A 9,773-nucleotide genomic window follows, 5' to 3' on the forward strand; every position below is an offset into this window, starting at 1 on the left:
AGGAGGAGGTTGATGAGATTAGGAAAAGAAAAGGTGAAGAAATTGGATTGAGTAAATCCAATTTATTTCCTGTCTTAGGCCTCATTTTTTTTCTTTCATTTTCTTTAAGTGAATGTTTAATCATCATCAGGGACTTCCTTTTTCTATCCTCTCATTTTTCCATAGTACTGATGTAATTATTTCTAGTTTTCTATTTTTTTAAAATGAGTGGCAACATTAACATAGCCAGAAAGAAGCTGGCACATTTTAACTGGTCCCTCTTGAAATGACAGTCCAGATTCCTCTAGCAAATCTCAACTAACAGAGCACTTTTCTCACAACAACCTAGTGTGTTGATTCAGGTTATCTGAAAGTGCCAGTTTCAAAATCTATCATTTTACTCAGAAATTGAAGTACTGAAAATTTTAACCAATAGCTTATTTACCTAATTCTATCCTCCTCATAGAGTCAGGAAGATTCATCTTTCCTAAGTTCAAATCTGGCCTTAAACACTTACTGGCTGTGTGACCCTGGACAAGCCACTGAACCCTGTTTGCCTCACTTCCTCATTTGCCAAATGAGTTGGAAAATGAAATGGCAAACCACTCTAGTATCTCTATAGACAAGAAATATCCAAAATTACTGAAACAACAAATTCCCCAATAAAAAAAACCCAGCTTTGCTACTTAGGTCTATTTAACTATGGAGGTCTTCTCTCTGAGCTTCAGGTTTTCTATCAGTAAAAAGGAAAGACTAAATAAGCTCTAAGGCATTTTCCAGTGGAAAATCTCAGCCAGTCTCCATCTAGAGATAAAATAGTTTCAGTAAATCTTCATTTACAGGTTTTCTTAAGACTCAAAATCAAGTCTTAGAATTTTAAAGCTGAAAGAACTTCAAGATCATACAGTCCAAACTCTTACTTTTTTTTAGATAATATAATTAAGGCTAGAGAAATAGTGACACATAGTCTTAGTTAAAAAATACAGAGGAATCCTTAAAAAAATTTTTTTTGCTTTATTTTTAATTAACAAACAATAATTTTCTTTCCCACTCATACATTACCCTTCTAACCATAGGCCCTAAAGAAAAAGAAGAAAAGAGAAAAAACCCTTGCAACAAATATACATAGATAAGCACAAGAAATTCCTAAATTGGCCCTGACCAAAAATGTATGTTTCATTCTGCATTTTGAGTCCTTCACCTCTGTCAGGAGATTGGTAGCTTTCCTCACCATATGTTTCTGGAATTTCTGGTTACTCATTGCATTGATCAGAGTTCTTTAAAATATTTTGAAGTTGTTTGTCATTACAATGTTGTGTTGTATAAATTTTCCTAATGGTTCTACTTAACTTCAACTGCATTAGTTTATATAATTTTTTCATGTTCCTATGAAATTCTTTTGTTAAAAGAATTCCTTTTTAAAGGTGATGGTAAGATAGGACTGCACCATGACTAACTTTGCAAGTTAATCATACAATATTAGGTTTTTAATGGTATGTTGATAGGGTTTCAGGGGGCCTAATTTCGATTAAAAGTTTTTAGTGTTAAAGGGGAGATTACATATATTTAATGCTCTCTTGCTATCTACTTGGTTAATTGATATGTTATCTGTTATACTAGGGTACAAATAAAGTATTTTGAAATAGGAACACAATTATAAATTAAGTTTTCTTTGTATTGTAGCTCCAATGCCTAGGATAGGATTCCTGATAGTTTAATAAATATCTGTTCGTTAAGTGATAATGATAGAAATTTGCTTCCTCATCTTTACAATCATTTAACAAAACTCATAATTCTTTTTTTAAAAACTCTTATCTTCCATAATCAATACTATGTATTGGTTCCAAGGCAGAAGAGTGGTAAGGGTTAGGCAATGGGGGTTAAGTGACTTGTCCAGGGTCACACAGCTAGAAAGTATCTGACACTACATTTGAACCCAGGACCACCCATCTCTAAATCTGGCTCTCAATTTATTGAGCCATCTGGCTGCTCCCCAAATCCAGTGTTCTTGAAATAATTATTCCACAGCTGCCATATTCTATCGGATTGCCTGATTTATTAATTTTAAGTTAAAGAACAAACATTTTAAGCTTGTGACACATCTACTGTGTGTTAGTGCATTGTGTAAAAGGTAAACATGGCAGAAACCATGAACAATTCTTTTTTTGCTCAGAACTAAACCTAGATCAAAGGATTTTTTCTTTTTTTCAAATTAAAATTTTTTCTTTTTTTAATTGTTTTTTCTTTTTTATATATTTTTAATAATTGTTTTAATTTTTAAATATTTATTTATTTAATTTTAAAAATAATTGTTATTTAATTTTTAAAAATAATTGTTAAAGCAATGCAGAAGTGAGACTTTTTCAGAAAGTATTAATTTGACTTTTCCCCCCCAATATTTTTAGGACTCTCCTCTTAAGAGAATTCAAATTCTCTCCTCCTCCCGGAGTTCCCCTCACCCCCACCCCTGAATTGCTAAATTAGCTTTTGTGATGCCAAAAACTCTGGATGGAAAATAACGGACCCTCTAGTCTGTGGATAGGACAGGGTTTGATAAACCTTTTCATTTGAGAGGAATGTAAGAGAATCAGAACTCTTCCCTTCCAGTATACAGGTCAAACTTTTTTTTTTTTCACTTTCCAACTCATAATCTTAAATCTGATGCTTTCCCCTTTCGAGTTGCCTCTAAATTTCAGTGCAGTTCATTTTGTGGCTGCTTCTTTGGGTGACCGCCTTAAAAGAGAAATCTCCCCTTCCCAGGTCTGGCTTGTTTGTTTATCTGAGCCACGTGCCAGGAAGGCGCCCCCAGTTCTCCATACCCCACCCTGACTTTGCAGCCTCCAGCCTCTTGCCTCTTTCCAGCCTGGGGTAAAAAGTCTCCAAAGAGGGAAAGTGCACAGCCTTAGCTTCCGACCCACACCTACCTGCCACAATGAAATTCTTGGTTCTTTTATGACAGCTTTTCAATATCCCCCGCCGCCCCCTCCCCCTCGATTTTAAGTAAGTTATGGGGAGAAGGGAGGAAGGTTTGGGCTTGGGTCCCCTGAATTTGAGGATGCGGGAACAAATGTAACTAGAGTACCACAGGAGGTAAGGGGCACGTCAAAGAAAGGCTTCCTTGGAGCTATGAAGGAGAAATTCCCTACCCCCATATGATTTTAATATTTGATGTTTTAAAGTCGATTAATGACTTTTAATATCTCCCTTCTCATCTGCTGTCACCCGTGTGATGGAAGCAAGCTGCATGAAGTAAGGCATGTATGTCTTGTAGTGGCCCAATGAAGGGAACCCTGGTTAGCACCCACGAAAGGATTCTAGCACCCAAAGAAGTGACTACACCTAGTCAGCATTATATTCACAGTCTGCCTAAGTATCCTGTCGATTTTAGTTTAGTCCTCAAGGACTGTACCAGAGATGCAAAGGGAAAAGTCTTCGGGTACTGAACCTAAGACTGGCTTTATTGTGAGAAAGGATCCCGCTCTCAATAAACCTATCTCCTTTTGTGGCTTGGAGACAAGGTTTTATTTTTTGTTTTGGCTAAGAAATTTTCCCCTTAGGCGTTTGCTCTGATTTTGGCCTTCGCCTCCTCCCTCACCCCCACACTTCCCCAATCCTAGGGGCTTGTCTGGGCAGGACTGGCTGCGAGCCACTCGTGCATATCGGGAGGATTTCCTACAGGTGACAATTACCAACCAACCAACTTTTCTTTCCTTCCCGAGGGCTGGAGGGTAAATGAATTAACTGATAGCAAACTAAGCTGCCCCGGGGGAGGGGAAGGAGAAACCCCAAGCTAGGTGCCTTCGAGCTAAGGTGGAATCGGGAAGGGGAGGGGCCTGACGGGGGGGGGGGAGGAGGTTTCCCTACGTCACTGGGAAAGTCCCTTTTTTAAGAGCAGCCTGCGCTGTGGCTTAGAGTCGAGCAGAAGATCCCGGTAAAGGCTTGGAGGTCGGTCACTGCTTAGATCTCCTACTAGGGAGCTTAACCCGCCCACCCCTCGTGGTCTCCGCTGCAGCTGCCACTGTCTCAGCGCCGCTCGTAGCTCGCCAGCCACCCTCCAGGGCAAGCGTCGGAAACCGGGCTTTGTCCGTGAGCTGCCTCTTTTGGCGTCTAGGTCTGAGGCTCCACCGTCCAACAACCTGACCAAGATGTCTGGGCCGAAGGCAACCGAACCCCTCCCGAGACTTCCGAGAACCAATGGTGCCAATATTCTGCGACCTGCAGGTAAGAATGATTGCTAGTCTGGGATGAGAAGGGGACGCGGAAGCCCATAATCAACCTGGGGCTTGCAAATAAGGCTATTTTAAATTTTTATTGGCAGGCGGTTAGTTTCTAAATCACTCGGGTTCCTTCTTGATGCCACTCATAGAACCTTAAGTTATATTTACAAACGACAAAACTGAGCCATAAATCGGCTCATTGTGACTGTATTGAGTCATAAGTGACTCGCTCATATTGACTTGATATGGGACAATTCGAACCCAGGTCCTCTTTAATTTTACTGAGCCATGCAACCTCCTGACCTGCCCCTTGGTTCCAAGACTGGAATGGGTCAGGTTTTGCAATCCCAGGGAAGGTAGAGGCTGGTGCTGGTGAAGGGGGAAGGGAGGCTGCGGAGCGGAGCATTGAATTTCCCTTATGTCTGAGTCAAGACCAGCTTAGTTGGTACCCAAGGGAAGAAAGGGAAACACCACATCTGGACCTTAACCCTTTTAAGGGTTTAATCTGCGTCACGGTCAAGGGCTTTGGGTTCAGCGACTTCTGGTTGGAATAGATCTTTTCTCCAGTGGGGGAGGAGAAAGTCCGGACTGGAGGTTTAGGGATGCTAAGTAGGACCACTGAAATACGAGGTTGGGGTGGGGGGTGTAGGGGTGAATGTGAACCACGCAGGCTCTAATTTACTTCGATTTTAACTGGGTCCTAAGAGATCTCCCTCACACATTACTCTACCCCTATGGCAACAAACCAGTAAAGACATTTAGCCCTGATGGTGTTATCAAGTTCCCTGAACCTTGCTTCAGGGCCTGTAGAAAAAGCCTTTCTTAAGAGCCCCAAGTTGATCCTCTTTGCCCTTTACCTCTTAAGAAGCTGCTTTGTGAAAAAGGGAAGTTTATACTTTGATAAAATACTTTGATAAAAGTATTCTAATCAATGCCAACTTGGTGCTTCTGTAAAAGAACATCTCGGGTTGTAAATCAGTGCTCAGTTGCTTCTTGCAGCTTTGTGCTCCTTCCAGGGAGAACTGAGTTGGCATTTTCATGGATTTCTCGTCCTTGGAGCACAATTCAGAGGAACCCATTGGATATTTGACTCCTCCAACCGCCTCAGCTTTTTTGTTATTTTGAGCCTGCTTGACCTGTTTGAGAATAGGAATATTTACCCCTATAATGAAACTAATGAAATTGATAGAGAAATTGATAGTACAAATCCCCTGCCATAAATAACTGGATCAGAAAAGTCAGAAAATTGGGCAAGTTTCATTTTAATTCCTTTGGATTTAGTATAAATAAAATAAATAATAATTAAATAATAAATTTAGTATAAATAAAATTTAATGACTAATTTGTTTCTTTAAGTTAGGAAAGGAATTGGTTGTAGGAATTTCACTAAACTTATTTGAAGCATATCCATTTGACAAGTATCTAATTTGCTGAAAAATTCTGAATTTTTCCAGATCGAGAAGCTAATCCAGGTATGGACATTGAGGACATCGCACGGATAATGCGAAAAATTGGAGACGACCTGTATCTTAAATATGTTCTTGAAAATGCATTGTTTATAGTGTCTAACATGAAGTTCCCTTGAAAGATGGATGGCTTCGATATTCTCTCAACATGTCTACATTCTCTCAACATGTCTACAATTCCTCAACAGAAAGTGAAGAAACTTCTTTAGAGAAGGTTTAGAGAAGCCTTCTAAGAGCAAGGATCTACAAGGGGAAAATGGAGATTTGTCATTCTTTTCAACCACAATTTAGACACCTTAAAAGCCACTTGGGAGTTTTTCCAGCATTTTTCCACCAAGATTTCAGTGTTAGATCCAAGTAATTGTTACACATAATGTGTAAATTGTCTACCTTGTGAATCATGCACCAGAATTTCTAATTATCAGTTTTAAGACCACTGAATATGTTGCATTGTTTTGATACATTTCATGTGTGTATTTCAACTGTAATACAGTTGGGGCCTAGGTCTGGGTTTGAGGGTCTTATTTATTTAATTTAAGGTAAAAGTATTTGAGTGACCCCCATTTTTGAGTTTTGTTCATTTTGTGAAGTTATGTGGATTTTTCAAAGCTATGTAAATCCTGATGTAAACAGGATTTAAGTGTTTAAGGCTGCTTTTTAAATTCTGAGCCTGTTATCCCAAAAGTTATCTCTGCTTCATACTTGTCAAATGGATATGCTTCATCTGTAAAATTAGCTGGAGAAATTTTTTTGGGGGGTTTTGCCAAGAAAACCCCAAAATAGGGTCACAATGTCACAATAGGGTCACAGCAAAAGAGGGCCAAGTGGTTTGGGGGAGCACAGTGCAGGGGTATGGGGAAAATATATGAGGTCACCTTGAATAGACCTATTGCCAGTGCTAACTTTGGACAAAGACAACCCATGCCCAAGTTATGTAACTTCCCTTTTAATTATACTTTTAATGCAACTGTTTCATAACCTGCAGTCTTATCTGAGGACTAAAAATTGCCTATTTCAATCTTCAATTTCAATTTTTTTGTTCTTCCAAATGAAATTTGTTATGGTTTTTTCTAATTCATTAATAAAAGTTTTTTGGTTGTTCAATGGGTATGGCATAAGTAAATTAGTTTGGGTAGGATCGTCATTTTTTGTTGGAAACATTGTTTTTCCAGTTTAGGTCTTTAAGGTCTTATCAATAAGTTTTAATTGTGGAGTGTTTTGTAGTTGTGTTCCTGTGTTTGTCTTGGCAGATTCCTAAAATATCCAGTCATGGAACTGGCTATTTCCAGGGAGGCATTCTATCCTTCTTGGATTCTGGATATACCCAATACATCAGTTCTTGGCTCTCATCTTTTCCTTACTCCTTTCATCTGATTTCTTGGAATAACTCTTCCTTATTAGCTACCTTAGTGAACTCACATTTCCTTCCTTCTCCAATGAAACTGTTCTAGAGATGGGGGGGGGGGGAGGGAAACTTAATAGATTATGTTAACATCTGAATCCCTTCAAAAAGCAGCATATGTGCCAGTTAACCAAGACAGTTTGTTAATGGCAGGTGGCTCCTAATGGCAGAGAGTACTCAGTACTCTATAGACACAAACATATATAAATGTCATAAAGAAAAATGCAGGTCTAAACATGTCCCACCTGCCTCCCCTCTTATTCCAACTGTTAACAAAGCCAAACAAACCAAACACTTCACATATAAAGAAAAATTATCCAAATGAAATCACAAATCTCCTCTTTGTTCAACTTTTCTTAATTGCAAATAGATCGTAATACCTTCAAATTTCTTTAATTGCTACAGCTAGTGTTTCTAGTACAATGTTAAATAATAGAGGTGATAATGGGCATCCTTGTTTCACTCCTGATCTTATTGGGAAGGCTTCTAGTTTATCCCCATTGCAGATGATGTTTGCTGATGGTTTTAGATATATAATGTTTATTTTAGGAAAGGCCCTTCTATTCCTATGCTTTCTAGTGTTTTCAATAGGAATGACTTGTATTTTGTCAAAGGCTTTTTCTGTGTGAGTAATCTTATAAAACCAAGCCCCCCAAATATAAAGCCAAATGAACAATTAAGAAATTATGCTTTCATCTGCATGCTGACTCACCTTAGTTCTTCCTCTGGAGATGGGATAGCATTCTTTGTCATAAGTCCCTCAGAATTGTCCTGGATCATTGTATTAAGCTGTCTATCACAGTTAGTCATTCCACAGTATTGCTGTTACTGTGTACAATGTCTTCCTGCTTTTGTTTATTTCACTCTGCCTCAGTTCGTGAAGGTCTTTCCAGCTCTTCCTGAAATCCTTCTGATCATCATTTCTTATAGCATAGAAGAATTCTATCACCAATTTATACCACAATTTGTTCCACCATTCCCCAATTTATGGATATTCCTTTAATTTCCAATTCTTGCCGCTGCTACCAAAAGAGCAGCTATAAATATTTTTGTACAAGTAGGTCCTTTCTCTCCCTTTTTTTTCTCTTGTGGTACACAGAACCTAGTAGTGGTATTGCTGGATCAAAGAATATGCATTCTTTTATAGCCCTTTAGGCATAATTTCAAATTGCCCTCTAAAATGGACCAGTTGACAGCTCCACCAGCAATGCATTAGTGTTCCAACTTGCCACATCCCTTTCAAAATTTATCATAGAGGGCCCACTTTAAATAGTACAGTATTAATTTGTAGTAGATCTGATCAAAATGGTTGATTCTCTATACCTTTATTCAGTAGTATTCAGGAAAGTAGGAATGAACAATAGGCAATATAAGGAGGTTAGAAACTAAAGAGAAGAGGATAGTGTAGAGCTGAACTGGTTCACCAAAGGGTTAAGATGGGGAAAAGAGAAGAGAGTGGCAAATGTTGGTGAGATGACCTAGGGAAGAACTGAGAGGATGAAAGACTGAAGTTTATGGTAAGGATAAAGAGTAGGGCTTTGTATGGAAAGGCAGAGGAAGAGGTAGAAAGTCAAAATATATCAAAAGGGGGCAGCTGGGTGACTCAGTGGACTGAGACCTAAGCCTGGAGATGGAAGATCCTGGGTTCAAGTCTGACCTCAGATACTTCCTAGCTATGTGACCTTGGGCAAGTAACTTGACCCTCTTTACCTATCTCTTACTGCTCTTCTGTCTGGGAATCAATGTATTAATTCTAAAATTGAAGGTAAGGGGTTTTTTGTTTGTTTTTAATCTATGAACAGATAAGGGGATTTCAGAGTTTTTTTTAATATAGAGGTGTGTAATGGAGGAATTAGTTTACTATTATTATATATATGCATATATATACAATTTTATATATTATATAAGATTACTCTCCCTCCAAGCTGTCCCACTCACACTTTAGTTGCTTTGAGAAAGGACAACAATTTTAATATAAACTAAGTCAGGGTAACACAAAGAAATGACTGGGAGGAAGAGAATTGGTGAGAAAAGCAGGGGGCAGTGTCCCTTCTCTAACTAACCCTTTTCCCTCCCTCCTCGAGTTTGGGGAACTCAGGCCTTGGCAGCCTGCACCACCTGGAGAAAGAGTCAGGTTTACCTGCCCTGGTCTTTGGTCCCTGGCCACAGTTCAGACCCAGGGCACCAGGAGCTGTGAGGTAAGTTTAACTGAGGTTCAAATGTCTTCTTCAGCTGTCACTTCAGTTGGGAATTGGTGGGGGGAGAATGTCCAGTCACCAGGAGAGGAAAAGGTGAGTTAATCCCCAGGAGAAAGGCTTGGCCAGACCTATCCTCCTAGGCTTCTCAAGGTTGAGAGAGCTATCCAACTGAAATCCCAGCCAGAATCTTCTGTCTCCTCAACATTCCAGACCTCCTAGGGCCCTTCCCCTGTGGAGGTGAGCAGATCCAGCAACCTTTCAGGCTGCCACTCTTCCTTGAGTGCAAACCCTCTTTCACAGGAGATACATTTGTGAATGAAGGCAAAGTCAAAGTTATGACCATCTCTGTGTGGCTGAGGTAAGGTGGAGTAACAATTCACGTGAAAAATGAGTAGGTTGAAGCACTAAGTGGTTAGGAATATTTAAGCCCCCTAGTATGAGAGGAGGAATTAGGGAGCAGAGAAAAATTGTGAGACAGGTACTTAACTCACAGAGGAAGGAAGAGGAGTGA

General features: G+C 39.4%; 1 long non-coding RNA gene across 1 annotated transcript; it reads left to right on the forward strand.

Annotated features, from left to right (window-relative positions):
• Window positions 1-3,839: 3,839 nt before the first annotated feature.
• Window positions 3,840-6,766, forward strand: LOC130458495 (uncharacterized). Its single transcript, XR_008917854.1, has 2 exons — window positions 3,840-4,200; window positions 5,651-6,766. It is a non-coding gene; the product is annotated as an uncharacterized LOC130458495 (long non-coding RNA).
• Window positions 6,767-9,773: the final 3,007 nt, after the last annotated feature.

This window comes from Monodelphis domestica, chromosome 3 (assembly GCF_027887165.1).
Source record: "Monodelphis domestica isolate mMonDom1 chromosome 3, mMonDom1.pri, whole genome shotgun sequence".
NCBI lineage: Eukaryota > Metazoa > Chordata > Mammalia > Didelphimorphia > Didelphidae > Monodelphis > Monodelphis domestica.